Genomic DNA, 23,153 nt, shown 5'->3' with positions numbered 1-23,153 from the left:
GGCTGTGGCATAGGCCAGCAGCTGAAGCTCCAGTTCAACCCCTAGCCTGGGAACTGCCATATGCTGCAGGTGCGGTCCTAAAAAGACAACAACAACAAAAAAAGAGTTAACAGTTCTAGAGTATTCTGTGTGCCAGGTACTGTGCAAAGTGCTTTAAGTGGAGTATCCCATTTGTCTCAAAATAACCCCAAAGGTATATAGTAGTATCCCCATTTTCCCTGATGAGGAAACTGAGGCTCCAAGAGGTTATAGGATTTGCTGGAAGTGACACAGCCCAGTGATAAAGCCAGGACTGGAAAGCTAGTAAGTCTGGCTCATGTCATCAACCAGCATTCTGGATGTGACTATTTTGTCACTGATCCTGGGCTCTTAAGACCTATAGTGCAGATTGGGTCTGGCCTTGGGAGGAATCCTCTCCACCTCCTCGTGGTCCAGTGTTCCCATCTCCTTGGTGGGGACAGGAGGAAGAGAGAGCGTCCCTGGTAGGACTCCGGAGAGACCGCCTCATTGCTGCCACCAATGCAGCCCTCCCCATCCCCCTGGCCCTCCCAGATGCACTGGTGTGCCTACCTCCTAATTTCCTTGGCCCATCAGTCTTCTCCCTCAACTCTGAGCTGGAGTAAACCCAGACCCATCCCTTGCTCCTCTTCCCAAGGTCCTAAAGAGGAGTGGCAAGCCCAACTGACAGCAGGACTTGGCTGGCCCAGGCTAGAGCTGAAGGCTGTTCGCTTGCCTCTTCCTTGGCTGGGAACGTCCCTTCAAGGGGCATGGTTTCTCTAAGGGCACAGATTCTAGAGAGTGGAGAAGAGGGTCTTTAAATGTGGGAAATAGCACTTCTGGTGATACCTGAGGAAGGTTTGCTGGCACCCACCATCTTTGGTGGTTGTGGTTTAAAACCTAGAATTACTGTGACTCTGGTGTAGGCTGGTGGCTACAGCTCCGATTAGACCCCTAGCCCGGGAACCTCCATATGCCACGGGAGCGGCCCTAGAAAAGGCAAAAAGACAAAAAATAAATAAATTAATTAATTAATTTAATTAAGTTAAATAAAACCTAGAATTAGAAAGTCACCATCAGATAAGGCATCTCACCTATTTCCTGTTTAGGAGCCCAGCCTTGAGTGGGCATTAGATGTAGTTCTTGCTTGAAGGCTTCAGAGCAGAGCGAGCGTAAAGCAGGCTAGCACTATCAGAGGAAAACCCCACAGTGTCATCCTCCCAGGCTCCTGGGGGCACATCCTTCAGCTTCATCAGGCCTCCAGTCAAATTCCAGGTCTTGGCATTCCCATTGTGACTCAGCAGGTTAAGAACCCAACATGGTACCCATGAGGATGCAGGTTCGATCCCTAGCCTTGCTCAGTGCGTTGAGGATCCTGTGTTGCTGTGAGCCGTGGGGTCACCGATGCAGCTCAGATCCGCATTGCTGTGGCTTGTGGTGTAGGCCAGCAGCTGCAGCTCTGATTTGACCCCAGCCCGGGAACATCTACATGTCACAGGTGCAGCCCTAAAAAGAAAAGAAAAAAAAAAAAATTCCAGGCCTTGATCACATCAAAGTCTCGCAATCAACCAAATCTTCCTGCCAGGTAACCTTGTTCAGTTATAGAAGGAGGAACATCAGTCCCCCATAAGACCCCCCAAAGCCAAGATAACTTTAAGGAAGGGAATAGAGATCATAATGGGCCCAGAAAAAAAAAGATCACTGGGCCAGTAGCCTGAAAACTTAGAGCCCAACCCTATCAAGAAGCGTCACTTTGGCAGTCTAACTCGATCCTGCCCTGATTCCACTGGGAGAAGCAGGAGGATTAGAATCCCTTGTTGGGCTGCACCAGATTTTAAACCTCCTTTCAACTGGGAATCATCTGCAATTCTCTCAATCCTTATAATATCTGCCACCTAATAAACACTGGGAGCCAGGCATATGGAAGCGTTAACGCACTCAGCCCTCCCCATAGTGCAGGGAGGTGGTTTTTATTAACGTCTTTTTCAGAAGTGGGGAAAGAAGCTTGCCAAAGACACCAGAGCTGATAGGAGAAAGGAAAGGATTTGAATGTGGGTCTAACTCCAGTGCTGATCCTCTCCTGTCCACACTCTGCCTCTGGAACTCTATCCACTTACACAGCCTGCTGCCCCTTGAAAGGAAGTAAAAGGCACAGACAGATGGGACCCAGGTGGAGACTCTACCCAGAAAATGGGCACTTCCTGAGCAAAGGTGCCACAGTGACAGCCCTTGTGAACGGCAGCCTGCAACAATTAACCGCAGGGCTGTCTCCCATGTAGAAATAGGCTCCCTTTTGTCCACATAGCCCTACAGGCAAACAATAGCTCCATCACCCAGGAGACCACAGAAAAAAGGGAGGGAGAGAGATATGGACAGGACAGGGTGTAAACAAGATGCTGTATATGGGCAGAGAGAGAGAGAGAAAAAAAAAATGATGTAAAGGCAGAACACACCAGGATATTTGACATGCAGGCTTTCAAAATTATGCCTCCATGCTTTATGTGAGGAGTGTACACAAATGAGGCTGTATTTTCAACTACGTCACATGCACTGCTTTGCAACCAAAAACAATATTTGTGCTTCATGTGCTGCCCCGTGGTGTTTTATACACAGAATCACCTGGCACAGGTCCTGTCCCCAAGATTCAAATTAACGTTTGCATGGGGGAGGGGTGCGAGGGGAGGTGGGGGAGGGAAGCAGGCGTGTTCTGCCGGCCACACTCGGGGCCACTGACATTGCCGGGCATGATGGATGCTGCCAGCGCTGTTGCCTAGCAACCCAATACCCTTCAAGAAAATTCAGCAGTCTCGCTGGCTCGATGAAGCAAACAGGGCTGGTTCGGCATGGCACTGGGCATGGAAAGACAATAGTGGTTTTGTTCCAGTTATGCATAATCCTTCTTTCTGATTTCCTGTATAGATCAACATACCTGAGGGGACGTGGAGCCCAGCGCGGGACTGGGGCTGGAAAAAGCCCAGGGTTTTTTAAATTACCTCCAAATCGGCTTCAGACACTAGTGGAATTTTACTGGCTGGTCCCATGATGCTCCTTCAATCCCCGGTCCTTTTCACAACATAAAGGCTGATCTCCACTACGTGACTCACCAGCATACCTCCAGATAGTTGTTTGTCAGCCCTGTCATGAGTCATGCTTTCTTCAGCTTTCTTTTCTCCTCCAAACTGAACCACTTGACATTTTAGAATGGGGTTGGGGGAAGGGGTTTTATTTTTTTTTTTTCTTGATGTCACTCCACGGCTTTGTGTGCGAGTGTGGGGGTGTGTGGGACGAGGTGAGTAATGGCTGGGAGAACAGGTAAACAGGACTGAGGTTCTCCACGCCATCAGCTGCCTGGAAAGTCACCAAGTGCGAGGATGCTGAAACGGAACGTCTCTGGGCTAGAAGGGACGGTACCCTGGTCAGCATTCTGCCTTCCACCCATTCCTTTCCAGCAGCCTGCTGCTCCCTTTCTCCCCAACAAAGAGCTCTGCTTCACTTTGTGCAGTGCAGATGACAGCATCATTATAAGGCTTTCAGAAAAATCCAGCAGGAGTTATAAGACACAAAGAAAACCGGGATTTTCAGATGAAAAAAAGAGAAGCGCATTTGCCACACAAATTGTGCTGGACCAAGAGTTTCCTGGTGGCTCAGTGGGTTAGGGAGCCAGCGTTATTGCTGCTGCAGCTCCAGTCACTGCTGTGGCTCAGGTTCAATCCCTGGCCCTGGACCTTCCACCTGCCATGGGTACACCCTCCAAAAAAAAAAAAACTGTGCTCGGAGTTCCCATAATGGCACAGTGGAAATGAATCCATGAGGATTGCGGGTTCGATCCCTGGCCTCGCTCTGTGTTTTGGGGATCCAGTGTTGCCATGAGCTATGGTGTAATTTGCAGACACAGCTTGGATCTGGCGTTGCTGTGGCTGTGATATAGGCCGGCAGATTGTAGCTCCAATTAGGCCCCTAGCCTGGGAACCTCCATATGCACCAGGAGTGGCCCTAAAAAGCAAAAAAAAAGAAAAAAATAAGAACAAAACAAAAAAATTGTGCTGGACCAGACAGACCACAGGATCCCTGGGTTCAGGTTCTGATTCTGACATTTATTGAGCATGGGACGAACGTCTGCTTATTTTGCACGGCCCAGCACACATCTCATCTTCTCCATGAAGCTCTCGGCCTCTTAGATATATTCACTTAGATATTTATCTTTGAGTGAATTTCGCATCTGTTTAGATATTTTCCTCCCAGAGTGTGAGCACCTCCAAGTCAGACACTGTTTTGTGTATCCTGCATCACATCAGCTTAGCACCACAGCAGATAGATAGCAGATGCTCGGTTCATGCTTCCTGTTTGGAGGAGAGATAGATAAATGAAAGAATTGATTAACCACTCCAATAACTAAATCCAATTAACCCCTTGGAACCCCTATTTGTTTCTATACTTAATGTCCACTCACACAAAAGGAATGAGGATCTAGGAGTTGCCAATGAAAGCATTTCGAACATTACACAACAGCACGTTACTAAAAAGCATTATTGGAGGAGTTCTCATTGTAGCAGAGTGGAAACGAATCTGACTAGTATCCATGAGGATGCGGGTTCGATCCCTGTCCTTGCTCAGTGGGTTGGGGATCCAACATTGCCATGAGCTGTGGTGTAGGTTGCAGATGCAGCTTGGATCCCAAGTTAGGCTGGCAGCTGCAGTTCTGACTCAACCCCTAGTCTGGGAACTTCTATATGCTGCACATGTGGCCCTAAAAAGCAAAAAAGAAAGGATGGAATGAAGGAAGAAAGTTAGGGAGGGAGGAAGAAAGGAGAGAGAAAGAAAAGGAAGGAAGGAAGGAAGGAAGGAAGAAAAAAGAGGGAGGGAGGAAAGAAGGAAGGGAGAGAAAAAGAGAAAGTAAGCAAGCACTATTGGAAAAGAAAAAAGTAATGATAGTCAAAAGTGTCCCCAAAGTCAGGGATCAGGACCAATTCCACTCATAGACATAAAGTAGGGAAGGAAAGAATTCCAGCTAATACAAAATACTTCTCCCATCAGGTTGGAGTAATGCCTGAAATTCCCAAAATATTTGCTTCTTCAGATTAAGACATTGCAGATCCTTGTTAAAAATGGAAATGCTCTCGGCAAAGTTTCCTTGCCTGCCCACTTGCCTCTCTCACAAGCGTCCTATTCTAATAAATCTATTTCTTGCCAAAAAAAAAAAAAAGTGTAAATGCTCTCTTGCAGCAATCACATATTAGTCCATTATTAACCTTGAGTGCTTTAGTTACACACATTAAATCCACTTGCAGGGTTAAAGGACATGAGGCAGGAAATTACTTTTTACTTTTCATTATGAAAATATTCAAACACACAAAACTAGAAGCAATAGAATGAGAAGTCCCTGTGTGTGCATCAGCCAGCTTCAACAACTATCATCTGAAAACAAATCCTATTTCGTTCTTCTACTTCCCCAACCTGGATTATTTAGAAGCAAATACAAAACCTCCTAGCATTTCATTTACAATAGCCAAGACATGGAAGTAACCTAAACGTTCATCCACAAAGGACTGGATAAAGATGTGGTACATCTAAACAATAGAATATTACTCAACCATAAAAAATAATGAAATAATGCCACATACAGCAACATGGATGGACCGAGAAACTATCATACTAAGTGAAGTAAGAGAGAGAAAGACAAATATCATATGAAATCACTAATATGTGGACTCTAACAAAGAACGATACAAAAGAACTTACAAAACAGAAAGACTCAAAAGATTTTGAAATGTAGAGAAATGCAAATCAAAACTACCACAAGATACCATCTCACACAACCAGTGTAAACGGCCATCATTGATAAGTCCACAAATAACAAGTGCTGGAGGGGGTGTGGAGAAAAGGGAACCCCCCTGCACTGTTGGTGGGAATGTAAGCTGGTACAACCACTATGGAGAACAGTATGGAAGTACCTTAGAAATCTATTCATAGAACTACCATGTGACCCAGCAATCCCACTCTTGGACATATATCCAGACAAAACTTTACTTAAAAAAGACAAATGCACCCGCATGTTCACTGAAGTTCTATTCACAATAGCCAAGACATGGAAACAACCCAAATGTCCATCAATAGAGGATTGGATTAGGACGATGTGGTATATATACACAATGGAATACTACTCGGCCATAAAAAAGAACAAAATAATGCCATTTGCAGCAACATGGATGGAACCAGAGACTCTCATACTGAGTGAAGTAAGTCAGAAAGAAAAAGATAAATACCATATGATATCACTTATATCTGGAATCTAATATAAGGCATAAATGAACCTTTCCACAGAAAAGAAAATCACAGACTTTCAAAATAGACTTGTGGTTGCCAGGGGGAGGCAGAGGGAGTGGGGTGGTTGGGGAGCTTGGGGTTGATACAGACTATTGCCTTTGGAATGGATAAGCAATGAGGTCCTGCTGTGTAGCACTGGGAACTATGTCTAGTTACTTATGATGGAGCATGATAATGTGTGGAAATAGAATGTGTACATGTATGTGTAACTGGGTCACCATGCTGTACAGTAGGGAAAAAATTGTATTGGGGAATAACTATTAAAAAATAATAATAATAAAATGAAAAAAATTTAATAAATAAATAAAAGAAATTCATGGTTACCAAAGGGGAAATGTGGAGTGGGAAAGATAAAAAAAGGGATTGGGATCGACTGTATTACACACACACACACACACACACACACACACACACACACGCACTACTATATATAAAACAGATAGGTAACAGGAACCTACTATTGAGCACAGTGTAATCTAATCAGTACTGTGTCGTGACCTAGATGGGAAAAGAATCGGAAAAGGAAGGGATATATGTATGTGTATAACTGATTTATTTTGCTGTACACCTGAAACTAACACAACCTTCTAAGTCAACTATACTCCAATAGAATTTATTTTCAAAAAAACCTTCCCAAACAGTTCATTCATGTGTATTTCAGTATAGAGCTCTAAAACATAAGCACTCTTTTTTTTAACATAACCACAACATCACTATCAATACCTAAGGTAATAATAATAATCCCTTAATATCATCAAATAGTTGGTCAATAATCAGTGTTCAACAATTCAGTTTTGAGGCAAAAGTAACATTAGGCTCAGAAGACGGCAGGGGCAGGCTTTAGGGCTGGTCTCACCCAGGGGAAGAAGACTTGGATTTCGCTCCCTTCACTGTGTTGGTTTGTTTTGTTTTCCAGCCTCACAATTGCCAAGAGCAATCCACACGTGGGGAAGAACTTGAACGTCTCAGCCAAAATATTAATGGCTCTCCCTGTTGGCCAATGCCTTCTCCCGGCTGCTATAAAAATCACAGAGAGTTCGGTTTTCTTAACCTGACATCCGTAGGATTCCATCACTTCATCCTGTGGTCAGCATCACCTGATCATAGATAAGCCAGGCATACTTGTCTGAGCCTCAGTTTCTTTGCACAGTGGAAGTAATAACAGGACCTACCCCAGAGGGCTCTTAAGAAAATTAAAGAAGATAATGTATGTAAAGCCTTAGAAAAGCTCTTGGCACAGGACACCTATAATGAACATGAACCACTGTGTTGTTATTTCCCAGTCTCCTTGGAAACCAAAGCTTGGACAAGCCGATGCTTGATGCGGTTGATCCTAATGGCCGGCTTATGGCCACCTCCTCTGCTTGACAACATACTACACCTGAATTTCTTTTTCTAATCTTTTTAGGGAGGCACCGCGGCATATAGACGTTCCCAGGCTAGGGATTGAATTGGAGCTGTAGCTGTAGCCACAGCAATGTGGGATCTGAGCAGTGTCTTCGACTTATACCACAGCTCACAGCAACGCCGGACCCTTAACCCACTGAGCATGGCCAGGGATCGAACCTGTGTCCTCATGGATCCTAGTCAGGTTTTTTACCGCTGAGCCATGACCAGAACTCCCTACACCTGAAATATTTTAAGCCAGTGTTCTTCAAAGGGTACCTTACAGACACCTTGCATCAAAATCACCGGGAGCAATTACTTAAAAGGTGGATCACTACGCCCTGGGCAAGTCTTAAAAACACTAAAGTTTGAGAACTTCTGCTTTCGACTTGCTGAAGTGCTTGTGGAATGACTTTCCCCACCAAAGAGAAACCGGGGAGCCTGAGAAGACAACGAAGGGACCTGGGACCTGGAATCAGGAGGCCAGCAGGGGAAACTGGCCATTCATTTACCTGTGGAAAAAAACTAGTAATATCTCCCTAATGGAACCGCAGAGCCAAATGGGATCCTGAGAAGGGGAAAATATTTTCCATGAACCAAGTGATGTTACTCACTTGTATTTTTATCCCCATTCCAAGGACCTAAATATAGAATCCCTATTTGGTGCTTCCAACAGAAGACCACGTGGTCAGATGATATTTGTGACAAAGGACATCGTTCATGAGAATCACATCCATTCATTCATTAACAAATATTTGTTAAGTGTCGATTCTTTGCCGGGGACTATGCTGGCATCGATCAGGGAAAAAGCAGTCACATACCCTGCCTTCTTGAACACACAGAGGGCTCCGAAATATCCAGGGACAAAGGAAGGACAAGGAAAACCTTCAAGCCCACAGCAGTCTAGAGATGAGAAAGGACCTCAATGGACACAGTTCTTTCCTAAAACGGGGAAGAAGATAAAGATCCAAAAAGATGAAGCAGCTTCACACCCTCCAGAGAGACGGGGGCTAGAAAAGTACTCCTTCCTTGCTTCTTGGAACACTTCCCTCCCTGTCTGTTTTACCCTCTTCTGCACCAAGAAAAGCAAAGAAGCAAAACAAATATTGAGTTGCCCTTTCTCCATGTCATCAGAATGAGTCATTTGAGCTGACGGCCACAGAATTCTGCCCATTTCATGCCATGCATTAAAATTTTCATGTTTCAATTAAAACGGATTACAGAGTTCCCGTCGTGGCTCAGTGGTAACAAACCCGACTAGTACCCATGAGGATGCAGGTTCAATCCCTGGCCTCGCTCAGTGGGTTAAGGATCTGGTATTGCCATGAGCTGTGGTGTAGGTTGCAGACATGGCTCAAATCTGGTGTGGCTGTGGCCGTGGTGTAGACCAGAAGCTGCAGCTCTGATTGGACCCCTAGCCTGGGAACTTCCATAAGCCGCAGGTACAGCCCTAAAAAGACAGAAAAAAATTGGGTTACAAAACATCATGCAGAGTGGGATCTCATTCTTGTAAACAATCTATCTGTGGTGTACACCTGCACAGAAAAAAGTTTGTACAAACCAAAGATTATCAACAGATTTGCCCTAGAAGCTAAGCTTATAGGCACTTTTCATTTTCTTCTTTATATTTCTGGAACTTTCTTGGAATTTTCCAAATCTTCTACAGTGAACACAAATTATTTCTGTAATAAGTAAAAAAGTTATTTCAAAAATAGCATTTGGTTCCTTTTTTAAGTTGGTGAGTTTTGCCTAAATCTATTCTCATGAGAGGTTCCTAGAATCTTTTCACCCCAAAATTAAACTCAAGGTTGGTCTTCCAGCAGAAGAGATGAGACACCAAAATAGCCACCTGTTGACAGAACTCCTCTAAGACATTCCTTGGATTTATCCAGGCAAAGACAGCCCAGAATGGAATCAACTCATCTACCAGTGTTTCCCAGTCCCTACCAAGTTCAAGGAACTACCCTGGGCCCTGGGCCCCAAGGTCAAAGACACAGAAGACATGGTCCCGATCTTCAAGAAATTTGGGATTTAGCTGAGGAGTCAAAGCAAAAGTACATTCAAAGGTTGGCAGCAAAACATGAACACAGATGTGAGATTGGAAAGTACCCTGTGTGTTGGGACAACAAGGACAGTTTATTTCGGAAGCCATAGGAGCCAAGTGGCAGAGACAAGACTGGGGACACTGGGAAGCCATGAAGGTTTTTAGCAGGGAGGGGGGATAAGATCTGTGTTTAGGGAAGATTAATGTCTCTGCCACACACAGCAATATTTGAGCAGGGGGAGACAGAGGAGAGGGAGGAAAACTAGGCAAAAAAGATCAAGAATAATGAGTTTCTGAGTTCCCATCGTGGCTCAGCGGTTAACAAACCCGACTAGTATCCATGAGGACGTGGATTCGATCCCTGGCCTTGCTCGGTGGCTTAAGGATCCAGTGTTGCCGTGAGCTGTGGTGTAGATTGCAGACACGGCTTGGATCCCGTGTTGCTGTGGCTATGGTGTAGACCAGCAACAACAGCTCAGATTGAACCCCTAGCCTTAGAACATCCATATGCTGCAGGTGCAGCCCTAAAAAGACAAAAAAAAAAAAAAAACGGATACTGAGGTTCAGATCCAGCTTAGTCACTAACAGGCAACCTTGAACATATCACCTCTATTGCCTGCAACTAGTCTCTTCGCCTACCACGTGAAACAATTGGACTAGAATCTCCAAGGTCCTTTGCAACTGTCAAAATTCTTAAGTTCCACGATCCAGGCAAGAATGATAAAGGCCTGAAAGAGGGTGTTGATGGTTTTATTCTAGCAAATCCCTCACAGAGGAGTGGCTAAATCACCTTCAGCACAGACACCAGCAAAACTGGATTAGATTTTCCCCTCCGAATCTCATTTTTAACCCCTTGAGATGCTTGGCAGAGAATCTTTTCTCTTAGCTTTTTTTGTTTTAACTGAGATATAATTTACATACCATGAAATTCACCATTTTTTTCTTTTTACAGCTGCACCCGCAGCATATGGAAGTTCCCAGGCTAGGGGTCGAACCTGAGCTGCAGCTGCAGGCCTACACCACAACCAAAGCAACACAGGATCTGAGCTACATCTGCGACCTATGCCACAGCTTGCAGCAATGCTGGGTCCTTAACCCACTGAGCGACGCCAGGGATGGAACATACATCCTCAAGGAGACTATGTCCAGCCCTCAACCCACTGAGCCACAGTGGGAACTCCCACCATTTTAAAGTATAGAATTTAGCGGGTTTTAGTATATTCACAAAGTTATGCAACCATCGCCACTATATAATTTCCAGAACATTTCCGTCACTGCAAAAAAGAAATCCCATACCCACTAGTAGTCATTCCCCAATCCCCCTTCCCCAGCCCTTGGCAATGAGCAATCTACTACCTGTCTCTATAGATTTGCCTCATGGTAGGCATTTCACTCAAATGGGATCATACAAGTTGTGACCTTCTGCATCTAGCTTCTTTCATCAGCATGCTGCTTTCAATGTCTATCCACATGGTAAAGAGCTCATGTCAGTACTTCGCTCCTTTTTATGGCTGAATACTATTTCATTGTAGGATACACCACATTTTTTATATCTGTTCAACCACTGATGGACATTTGGGATGTTTCCACTTTTCAGCAGTGCACTGGCTCTCATATTCCTATTCATCAGAGGAAAAACTGTCACAAGTTTCCACTAGTTGAATTTAAAAACACACACAAAAAAGAAGTGGATATAAGTGATATCATATGGTATTTGTCTTTCTCTTTCTGACTTACTTCACTTAGTACGAGAGTCTCTAGTTCCATCCATGTTGCTGCAAATGGCATTCTTTTCTTCTTTTTTATGGCTGAGTAATTCCATTGTATATATATACCACATCTTCTTAATCCATTCATCTGTCAATGGACAATATGGCACAAATGAAACTATCTACAGAAAAGAAACAAACTCATGGACCTGGAGAACAGACTTGTGGTTGCCAAGGGGCGGGGATGAGATGGACTGGGAGTCTGGGGTTAGCAGATTCAAACTATTGCATTTGGAGTGGATAAGCAATGAGATCCTGCTGTATAGCACAGAGAACCATACCTAGTCACTTGTGATGGAACATGATGGAGGATGATGTGAGATAAAGAATATATATATATATATATATAAACTGGGTTACTTAGCTGTACAGCAGAAATTGACAGAACATTGTAAATCAACTATAATAGCAAAAAATAAAAATCTTTTTTTAAAAAATGGAAATTTGGGGTGGAAGGAGCATGGTCAATCCCAGACAGTGACCAAACCAACTTCATCTGTAGTAACCGCTGTAGACATTCGTTATGACAAGTTTTCCATAGATACTGCAGGAGTAAACAACATATTTGTATCGCCAAAGAATGTGTGACTTCAAGCAAAAATTTTTGAGCAGCAAAGCCCAGTCCATGGATTTAAAAATGCCGCAGGATTAGAGGATAATCTTTAGCTTTCATGTTCTGCCAATGAGAAGGCACTGAGTTTGTAGATTCCCAGGCATGACCGAATCTGCGTCTCAGCCTATGTGTGACCTGCTTTTCACTCCGTAAACAACCAATTAAAACCCTTGTCTATCAGAGCTTCAGCATAACTTCTCCTTTTCCCACAGTCCAAGCTGTTAATTTCCTCGTTGTGTTTGTATAAGCCAGAAAAACATGAACTATCACTGAACTGTCAATGTTGGCGTTACATTGTTAAGACCCAAGATGTCCTTGTCTTTTCCTAAATCAAATTGAATTTTTTAAAAGGCCAGTAAAACATTTATCTGGTTGACATGAGACCTCTGAGTTCAGGCCTTCCTAAATGGAAAGGGAAGAGGGGAAAAAACTCAGTTCCATGTTTTCTTCTTCCAGTTATTTAATAGATATTTTTGGGGTGCTGAGGCCAGGGCATGTGGAAGTTCCCAGGTTAGGGATCGAAGCCGTGCTACAACAGCTACCCAAGCCAATGCAGTGACAACACCGGATCCTTAAATCCTTAACCGCTTGAGCCACCAGGGAACTCCCTATTTAATACAATTTTAAATTATCATAAAGCCCAGAGAAAGAGTAGAGAGTCTTAAGGTTCAGAGCTTTATCACCAAGGAAAAAAAAATTACTACACATTTACTAAGAACCTTCTTTGTGACAGCAAGAGTGATAAGTTTCATGGTCTCTTGTAATCTAATTGAAGAGATTAAAATCTTCACAATTTGCCAGAGGCTGGTGGGGGAAAGAAAGGGGAGTTATTGCTAATGGGTATGAAGTTTCTTTTTTGACCTGGTGAAAATGTTCTTAAATTACATAGTGACGACAGTTGCACAACCTTGCGAATATACAAAAAAACACCGAAACGTACTTTTATCTGTCATCTTTTTTTTTTTTTTTTTTTTTTTTAGGGCCGCATTTGCAGCATATGTAATTCCCAGGCAAGAAGTCAAATCGGAGCTATCGTCGCCATCCTACACTACAGCCTCAGCAACACGGGATTGGAGCCTCATTTTCAACTTACACCGCAGCTCACGGCAACAGAGGATCCTTAACACACTGAGCAAGGCCAGGGATTGAACCCACATCCTCACGGAAAACTAGTTCGTTCCTGCTGAGCCACAATGGGAAGTCTTGAAATGCACATTTTAAAAGGGTACATGGATTTTATGGTATGTGAACCAAATCTCAATGAAATAAAAAAAAACTGAAATAATAACAAGCCCCATTGTAGTATTACAAACAAAAGTGGGGGAAAGAAAAAAATATGCCTGGGGGTGGAGTAGAAGATAGGTGGTTTTCAAATGTGAGCTTTGCTATTGAATAAAAACTGTAGTAAATTTCCCTGCATCTTTGACATTGCCCAAATTTCTCAAAGCCCTGAACCAGCCATCCCACTGCAGGGGGGCTGGCCTCCTCAGATCCTCAGCTTTCGCTGGTTCAACAGACACCCCCTGTCCACAGACTTGGGTGGAAGTTTTCCTAACTGCTTTGCCCCAAGAATGTGTTTCAAGGGAATGCTGCCTAGCTTACAAGGTGATTTGGAAATGTGCTGCTGGCTGTGTTTTATGCATTTTATCAAGTGTTTTTAACTTTGTACTAGCTGAGACCATGAAGGGCACAGTTTTCAAAGGTTGAAGTTAAATAATAATTTCACACCAGAAAACGTTCAACCAGGGCCACCAAGCAACAAGCAGCCTGGGTGGTCAATATTCTTGAGTCCTGGAGGCAGCTTCACATCTAAAGGTTGCACAGTGGCCCCTGGTCAAGTTTGAGGCAGGATAATACAGTGCTTGAGCCCGGGGGGGGGAGGGGGGGGTCCTCTTGGATGTAAGCCTACTGACTGGCCATATAATCTCAAGCATATTAATTAATCTCTCTAAAACCTGTTTCCTCATCTGTAAAATGAGGTTTTGAGAGGATTCAATGAGCAAATGAATATAAAATGCTTAGACAACTGCCTGGAGAGCATAACTACTCCCGAAGTGGTGGCCACTGTCGGAATGGCTGACTCCTTGTGCTGTTGCTCTCTGACCGCCCTTATGGATGGAAGGTGTTTGCCTCATCTAATAACCTTCAAGGAGGCTGGCAACCTGGCTGGGTATATTTTGATTGTCACCCCACTTAGGCCTATCATATCCTAAGATAAGGCAGCTAAAGAGTAAGGGTCGAAGGACATCCTGGGGAAACTTGGTCAACATTCCATTTTGGAACCAACAAACCAGGTTTCACATTCGCCCTTTTCAGCATCTTTAGACTTGAAGCCATTCAAATTCAAGCACCCCGCTCCTCCCAGGTTCTCAGTGGGTGGTACCAGAGCTTCTGTGTCAGAACCATGTGGGCTGTTTGTTTAAAATAGGCAATTCCCAGGCCCTTCCAGGATTCGTTTCACTAGAGTCTCTAGGGAGGGAACCGGCATGTCAACAAGCTCCTCAGAGCCTCTTCTGCTGGATTTGAGAAAACTGAGCCTCTGCAGCCAGAGTACTTAAAGCTGTGTGTCAAGCATACAGCAGGTGCTTAAGACATTTTTTACTTAATAAATAAGAAAAAGATTAAATAATAGTAATAGAAAAGTTCTAAAGGCTAAATAGAAATAATCATTGAATGAATGAATGAGTGAAAGAATGAGGCAGTCATGTGTATCTAATTTCTTTGGTCCATCTCACCACATTGTCCTTGATCAGGAAAGGGGAAATCACTATCATTTATTGAGGGAATTTTTCCCCCAGCATAAAAGCAATATACGTATACAACTGATGCTTAAAACTTAGAAGGAAAACACAGAAAAGCAGGAAGGAAAAGACAAATGAAAATCACTGCTCAGAGGTTACCATCTTGGGTGTTATTTGTGCAGTTATTTCTGGCTTTTTGTATGATGCATATAAATACATAATTATTTAACAAAAATACTGTCATGTTATACACTGAATTCTCTTTTGAGCCTGCTTTTTTTTTAAAAAAACTTATCAGTGTATTATGAGCCATTTGCAGCAACATGGATGGACCTAGAGAATATCATACTAAGTCAGAAAGAGAAAGACAAATACCATATGATATCATTTATATGAGGAATCTAAAATATGATACAGATGAACTTATCTACAAAACAGACTCAGAGATATAGAGAACAGTCTTGTGGCTGCCAAGGGGCAGGGGGTTGAGAGAGGTATGGATTGGGAGTTTGGGATTAACAGATGCAAACTATTATATATAAAATGGATAAACAACGAGGTCCTGCTAAATAACACAGGGAACTATATTCAATATCTTGTGATGAACCATAATAGAAAAGAACGTGTGTGTATATATATATCTGTGAGTGTATTTACATATATATGTGTGTGTGTGTGTATAAAACTGAATCACTTTGCTGTACCACAGAAATTAACACATTGTAAATCAACTATACTTCAATAAAATAAATTTCTAAAAAACCAATGCATTATGAATATGTTCTCAGCTCAGCAAATTCTTCCCACCATAATTTTTAATGGCAGCATAACATTCCATTAAAGACATACTACAACTTATTTAATCCTTGTCCAATGGTTAAACATTCAAGCTCAATAATTAACTAAAAATAAAATGTACCTGTAGGTTCTAAATCATCTGTCTTCAGTGGACATCTACAATTTAAGTTCCACAAGTGATTTCAATCAGTAGCCAGGACTGATGGCTACCGCCATGAAAGGCTACTTCTAGGATGTTCTCTCAGTAAACTTTTGGAGCTGGAATAAAAATAAGGAAAAATTTCCATGCCTCAAGAATGTCAGCAAACCTGGATTACATCAACTCTGGTGAGTCCAGGGTACACAGTGTTCTCACAGACCACGAAAAGCAAGAACATCAGTCCTCTTGTCAGCATCAAAATGGACCAACTTGATCTAGTGCTGCCAAGAGGGTATCAGCTTTATTTCTGATAAATACAAGCACTTTGAGAACTATACAGTGATGCTCTGCCAACTGGAATGAGTTATTTTTACTATCTCTTTCCCTTTTGTTGCTTCAAATAGTTGCCACGACATGACAGAAGGAGTTTGCTGTCTCTTAGGAGCTTGGATGTTGAAGGAATACCTACAAATGTAAAGACTTAATGATACGTCTTTATAAAGTTTATACAATTATGTTGCAATTTAGTTAAATTTTTAGCTGAACAAGTTTAATTTTTACTGAACATCCATACCAACTTCTTCTCCAATATGAAGAACAAAGTCATTTTAAAAAGTGAAAAACTGATTCGAAGGGAACTGGCTACAGCTCCTTGAAGGCAGAGTCTGTCTTGGTTGCCTTCATCCCCTGGAGCATCCATCATGGCCTCTAACATGCAGCTGAAGTCTGTTGAATGAATTAGTGCCTGAATGAAAGAATGAATGAATGAATTAGGAGATGGATGGTCCTCTATCCCACCTTAAGCCATAAAGTAAAAATGATCTAAATTACTCTATCTTCCTGCAGATGTGCTCTTAATCTCCAAAGGTCATCCACCAATAATACCCTCCTTGGTTAAAAACTCAAAATCGATGGCGCTTTTATTCAGCCTTGCAATTCTATGCACAGATTCAAAAACCCACAGGAATATGTCACTGGCCCAATCTTCCCCCTAAAGTTAGTGTCGACGAATGATGCCAATGATCATGATGATGAAAGAAGCTGCAAATAAGAAAAGCATTTACTCTGGGTCTTAAGAATTACAATTCAGGAGACACAGAGTCAGGAATCTGGGAAAGAGTGTTCCGCGAAGGAGAAAGAGTCAGGGGCTTACAAGACAAAAGAAAAGAAAAGAAAAGAAAAAGCCCACAAGTTTGTTAAAAGTTGCCCGGAGAGAACTGTGATGGACTCTGACGCAGATCAGAAAATATGTGTCCTGAAGGAATCACAAACTGTTTTAGGGTAGGGGTCTGATATGTCGATAGACTGCCACGCATTTCCGGTAGATGTTCTGGATGACTTGATGACGTCAAAGATCAGATTCCACCGAGGCTGAGACATGCAGAAGTCACCCACTCTCAGGGGCCTCCCAGCTCCACTTTCGAGACCCCCCCCCCCCCCCCGAGCAACACTGACTCCACTTTGATCTTCCTTTCCCAGGACCCAGGTAGCAAACTGAAAAGCCTCAGTATTCTTTTATCACTTCCCGGTCACAAGGGCGTCTGCAAGGTCATGGTAACTCATTTGCTACAGAAACGGTGGCTGCCTTTAAACTCGGGGCGGAAAAAGCCTCCGTTACACTCAGGTCCCCTCATCGATAATGTGCCCAGGCTCTCAGCTCCGTGCAATCGGCTGTGACCACGGGGCTCACCATTATCCTTCTCCATCTTCCTGGTACTAAAGTGTATCGCCCCAAACAGATCGCCAGCCTGATTCCCGAGGAACCTGAAAGCAAGCGTGTCCCCCCCACCCCCACCCCCTCGCGCCCCACCGCCGCCGTGTGCTTCTTTACTGACACAATGGTTGCACTGCCGCCAGGTTTCATCAACACTGTCCTGGGTGGTCCATCCAGGATGACGACATTAGTCCACAGGGCATTTCGAAATCCATGTGTCCCGCACACGGTCCACGTTCTGGGACGACTACCCCTCCCGCCTGTACACAGTCCATGCTCAACTTTTACTTTCTCTTTTACTACAGCGAACTAATTGTGCAAAGAAAAAATATATATATCATCTTCTTTTTCCTTATCATATAATTTCCTTTTTCAAACCAAACTCCTACAAAGCCTCCACTGTTCTCACATTTTCACGTGCACCCCATAAGCACACTCTTTTTTTTTTTTTTTTAAAGTAAACAGCATTCAGTGCTTTCTTGTTTACCAGTATATCCTGAGAGCCGATTGATTGTTCTAAAACCACTCGCCTGTCTTATCCTGTAAACTCCCACTTGGAGCCCGGGTTCTGACTCACCAGATGTGGCCACTCCCCCTGCAGGTGAGCTCCCTCAAGAGGGGCCGCTTCTGACAATAACCATTTCCCAGCTTTCAGAAGCCCTGAGGAAGCTCAGCTCTCCCTTCCCGGCCCCAGCTCAAGAAGGAAGTGAAAATAAGAATTAAGATTCCACAAGGAAGAATGGTCCAGGTTTGTGTTCCTCCTGCCTCTGTTAGAAAGACAATATTTTGTGAGCTGGTCTGGAGGAGGCGAGCAAGAGCTCAAGGTCACGGTACACTGACTCGGTGCCAGCACTGTGGCCAGATGCTACGCAGGAATTAACTCACCTGGTCTGTACTGTTCCTACCTCCATTCTCCAGGCGAGGTTAGGGGACTCAGACAAGCCACCAGCTGAGCCACCAGAGCGGCAGGGCTGGGATTCCATCCTAGGCCGTGGGGCTACATAACCTGCTGTTACCTCTGCAGGAAGAGCAGATAATGAGCAAATTGCAGGACCAGAGCCCTCCCCTCAACGGTGCCCCCTCCCCAACCGGGGGAAGGACCCCCCATTTAGGAGCATGGGAGCTGCAGAGGCCTTTACATGAGAAAAGCCCCCAAACATGTAGTGTTTCACAGTGTTCATTGCTCTTCTCAATTTACAGCCAACCTTTTTATGGAATCCACAAACAGAAGAACGTTCTGCATTTATCATTTGCTCCTCCCTTCTGGCATCACTATCTCCTGGCATTGGGCACCCACTGAATGATAAAACTCTTCCCTGAACTGCCCCAAACCCAGGAAGAAAAAGAACTTTGATAAGAAAGACTTGGGAACCCTCTAACCCAAGCGCGGTGTTCTCTAGAGCCTGCGGGGGTAAATGCCAAACCTGCTGCAGGAAGGGTGAGGGCTGAGGGGGAGGCGGGGTCGGTGCCAACTGCCAAGAACAGCAGGAGGAGGGTTCCTGGGGGTCCTAAGACTGGCTTCCCCCCCTGACACTGGGTGACAGGAACCTGTCTGAGCCCCCAGACACGAGGAGCCGGGATGTGAGCATCTCTTGGGAATCACTTCATTACCCAGCGTTTTTACGCGCGTGTGTGACTCCGAGGTTTGAACGGGCGAAAGCTCTAGAAAGAAACTGATTCCAAGGCCAGAGGCTGGGTTGACAACGCGAGGAGATGGCGCCCCCCAGTGTCAGGATGATGCTTTGGAAACCTGGGCCAGACTGAGCGCGAGCAGTGGGACCTTTTCGTAGGTGATGCCTCAAGGTAGGCAGGGCGATGGGCTGGAAAAGGCAGGGGAAGGTGCCAGTTCTCCCAGGGAGGTACTGTTCCCGCAGTACCTGGCTCTCCCTCTGCCGCCTTCCAGATCTCCGCTCTGGGCTTCAGACCCACCTGATGCAGCTTTCTCTGAAGACTCAAAAATATGTTTGTTTTATCCACTCTTCCTCTGTAGTGGATGCATCAAATCCCAAGAATAAACGGTTTAAAAGCAAATGGTCACAGCTTCTGGAGTCCCACTGTCCATTTTCTTCAATCCTCTTTCTTGTGCAAAGCCAGATCAGTTCCAGCCCAGTTCCTGCTGAGGGGCAGGACTGCCCTGACACCCTCTGTAATGCCATAGACACGTGTAGAAAGATGCCAGTCATTTTTTCCCTTCTTTTCCCCTCTCTTTTTCTCTTTTTATTCATCAAATCTAATATTATCCCCATTTACCAAAGATTACTGAAAGGCAATTTTGTTATGCTCTATACTCTAAAGAGAATACAGGAGTTCCCACCATGGCGCAGCAGAAACGAATCTGACTAGGAACCATGAGGTTGCAGGTTTGATCCCTGGTCAGTGGGTTAAGGATCTGGCGTGACCGTGAGCTGTGGTGTAGGTCACAGACGCAGCTCAGATCTTGCATTGCTGCAGCTGTGGTGTAGGCCGGCAGCTGCACCTCCAATTAGACCCCTAGCCTGGGAACGTCCATATGCTGCACGTGCGGCCCTAAAAAGCAAAAAATAAATAAATAAATAAAATACACACAATGTACAGAACCCATGAGAATATTCAGAGAACTCAAATTGATTCATTCTAGTGTCATTTCATTTTCCCACACTTAAGGTTTAAATGGAAAGACTAGCTACATGTGACTTTCTACATCAGGGTTGTCAGCCTGGGTCCCCAAGACAGCAAGTGGCTCTGGTCTGCTCTAAAGGATCCATGTACAGGGAGCTCCCGTTGTGGCTCAGCGGTTAACGAATCTGACTAGCATCCAAGAGGTCATAGGTTCAATCCCTGGCCTTGCTCAGTGGATTAAGGATCTGGCGTTGCCGGTGAGCTGTAGTGTAGGTTGCAGACTTGGCTCGGATCCTGCGTTGCTGTGGCTGTGGCGTAGGCCAGCGGCTGCTGTTCAACCCCTAGCCTGGGAGCCTCCATATGCCGTGGGTGCATCCCTAAAAAGATAAATAAATAAATAAATAATCAATCAATCCATGTACTGTTCTCAATATAAACTTGGAGGAGAAAAGAGCTGAAATAAAAGAGGAAATTGATGCAAAATTCACTTGAAGATAAATACATATGAATAATGCAAACATTTCCCAGGTCCTGTAACAAAATGCTTGAGGAAAATCTGAACACCCTTTGCTCTGAAAAGACCATCCTTAGTGTGTCTTTTGCAAAACTCAAGAAAATGGTCCCTAGGCTGGTGGGATCTAGTTGAAGCTAAACTTGGGAAGAAAACTTTGTTCTTTGTCCACCTTTGGAGCCTGGTCCTTCATGGAACACCTGAGAAGCATCCCTCTCCATGTCAGAAGCTGGGTGTCATCAGAAATTAGAGTGGCTGGGTGTTCCCATCATAGCTCAGCAGCTAATGAACCTGACTAGCATCCATGAGGACTCAGGTTCAATCCCTGGCCTCACTCAGTGGGTTAAGGATCTGGCATTGCCATGAGCTGTGGTGAAGGTCACAGACGTGGCTCAGATCCCGTGTTGCTGTGATCGTGTTGTACCCTGGCGGCTACAGCTCCAATTTGACCTCTAGCCTGAGAACCTCCATGTGCCACAGGTATGGCCCTAAAAAGACGGAAGGAAGGAAGGAAGGAAGGAAGGAAGGAAGGAAGAAAGGAAGGAATTTAGAGTGGCTGGATCTCTCCTTTATTAGACTGGCACATAGTTACATGGCAGGGTCATGGCATACCCGTTTTTAATTTCTTCTGATTATGGTAGCAGCACATGCTCATTATAGAAAAATCCAGAATGTAGTTTGTAATTTTTTCCTCGTGTCATTAAATATTTTTCTATGTCACTAAATGCTTTTTGAAAATCTCACCGTCCTGCTGTATCATACAGAGAACTCTACCCAGTATTCTGTGATGACCTATTTGGGGAAAGCATCTGAGAGAGAATGGATATGTGTATAAGGATGACTGGGTCACTTTGTTGTGCAGCAGAGGTTATCACAGCCTTGGAAATCAACTATACTTCAATAAAACTTTTTTAAAAAATTTAGGAGTTCCTGTTGTGGCTCAGTGGTAACAAACCCAACTGGTATCCATGAGGACACAGGTTCAATCCCTGGCCTCGCTCAGTGGGTTAAGGATCCAGCACTGCCATGAGCTGTGGTGTAGGTCGCAGACGCAGCTTGGATCCAGTGTTGCTGTGGCTGGCAGATGTAGCTCCAATTCCATCCCTACCCTGGGAACTTCCATATGCTGCTAAAAAGCAAAAAATAAAAATAAACCAAAGCAAAAATATTTAAAATTAAAAAAAAAAAACCTCATGGTTGTGGCTGCACGATGCTCTATTTTAAAAACTATTGTCTTGGGGTTCCTGTCGTGGCGCAGTGGTTAATGAATCCGACTAGGAACTGCGAGGTTTCGGGTTCGATCCCTGGCCTTGCTCAGTGGGTTAAGAATCTGGCATTGCCATGAGCTGTGGTGTAGGTCACAGATGCAGCTCGGATCTCGTGTTGCTGTGGCTGTGGCTTAGGCCGGTGGCTATGGCTCCAATTAGACCCCTAGCCTGGGAACCTCCATATGCCGCGGGAAGCAGCCCTAGAAAAGGCAAAAAAAGCAGCCCTAAAAAAAAGGCTGCTTTTTATTTTTTTATTTAAATAAATAAATAAATAAGAATAAAATAAAAACCATTGTCTTCTGTTCATTTTTTTTCCCCAGTATTTTGCTGTTTTAAAGTAAGCGCAGCAAACATTTTGCACATTACACTTCATCTAGATTTCTGAGTTTTGGAAGATTCTTTCTGGCTCAAGAGGAAAATCACTCCATATCAAACATGTGCAGTGGAGACCTCATGACACAAAGCTGCTGTTTTCCATGCCAGCATATGGTGCCTTTGCAGAGAAAATAAAACCCTGAGAAATATTTATTTTGCATTGAAAGTCAGCATAAAACCAAAAAGCCAAAATTTGATGTCTGGATTTTGCTATCACTGTGGCCCTGGACTGTGGCCTTGGGCATGTCCCTTTGATTCTATTAGCCTCAGTTGTTAAAATAACTATTTGTAAAACAATTTCAGTGTGTACAGGGGGAAGACATTATAAAAGTAAAGTGCTAAGCCTTTTCGCCTCTGCTATAGGACAAAGTTCTTTTTCTCCTCCCAAAGTCTCTATTCTTGCATAGCAGAAGGTGTGACAGTCCCATATCTGGGAAATTTCTGCCAGAATGGTCCCTTGTAGCTTTGCCTCTGAGGCCCTGGCCAGTCATGGCTGGGCTTTTCCTGCTGTGAGATTTCCACAGACACCCAGGAGAAGGCAGGCTTGACTACAGAAGTGTTGGGCATCAGAGAGCCACTTCTGTGTTTCTCCATTTGTGCAAATCACCATGATGTAAGCAGCAGACACTGGCATTAAAATCCCATACGCAGAAGTCCTAGAACTCAAAACTGCTGTTTCCTAGATGAGCTGCCTAAATAGGACCCAAGAAGTTTCAGCACCTGTAAAGTAGGGGTGTTCTAGACCACCCACAGCTGAGAGTTTTCCTGAGACTCAAAATAGAAATGAAACCATACACGTGTAACTACTCGGTAAACTCCAAAATGCAAAGGACCACAAACTACTATTTTGGCAATAGGCAAGGGGCTGCAGTGAGA

The 23,153-nt window shown here is 44.1% G+C and overlaps 1 long non-coding RNA gene across 2 annotated transcripts; it reads right to left on the bottom strand.

Annotated features, from left to right (window-relative positions):
• Positions 1 to 4,073: 4,073 nt before the first annotated feature.
• Positions 4,074 to 19,318, bottom strand: LOC102164637 (uncharacterized). 2 transcript variants are annotated; one of them, XR_014823943.1, is made up of 6 exons: positions 18,665 to 19,318; positions 18,103 to 18,543; positions 16,386 to 16,556; positions 15,794 to 15,930; positions 11,489 to 11,608; positions 4,074 to 4,337 (listed from the first exon to the last, which is right to left on the bottom strand). It is a non-coding gene; the product is annotated as an uncharacterized LOC102164637 (long non-coding RNA). The 2 variants fall into 2 exon arrangements; XR_014823942.1 differs by lacking the exons at positions 4,074 to 4,337; positions 11,489 to 11,608; positions 18,665 to 19,318 and having other exon boundaries at positions 15,023 to 16,556; positions 18,103 to 18,585.
• Between the last annotated feature and the right edge of the window lie 3,835 nt (positions 19,319 to 23,153).

This window comes from Sus scrofa, chromosome 13 (assembly GCF_054392235.1).
Source record: "Sus scrofa isolate SSC_HxYL_T2T_F1_AM1 chromosome 13, Sscrofa_HxYL_maternal_Yorkshire_Landrace_v2.0, whole genome shotgun sequence".
In the NCBI taxonomy this organism is placed as follows: Eukaryota; Metazoa; Chordata; class Mammalia; order Artiodactyla; family Suidae; genus Sus; species Sus scrofa.
The sequence above is the reverse complement of the archived record's forward strand: the minus strand, read 5'-3'. Positions and strand labels throughout refer to the sequence as shown.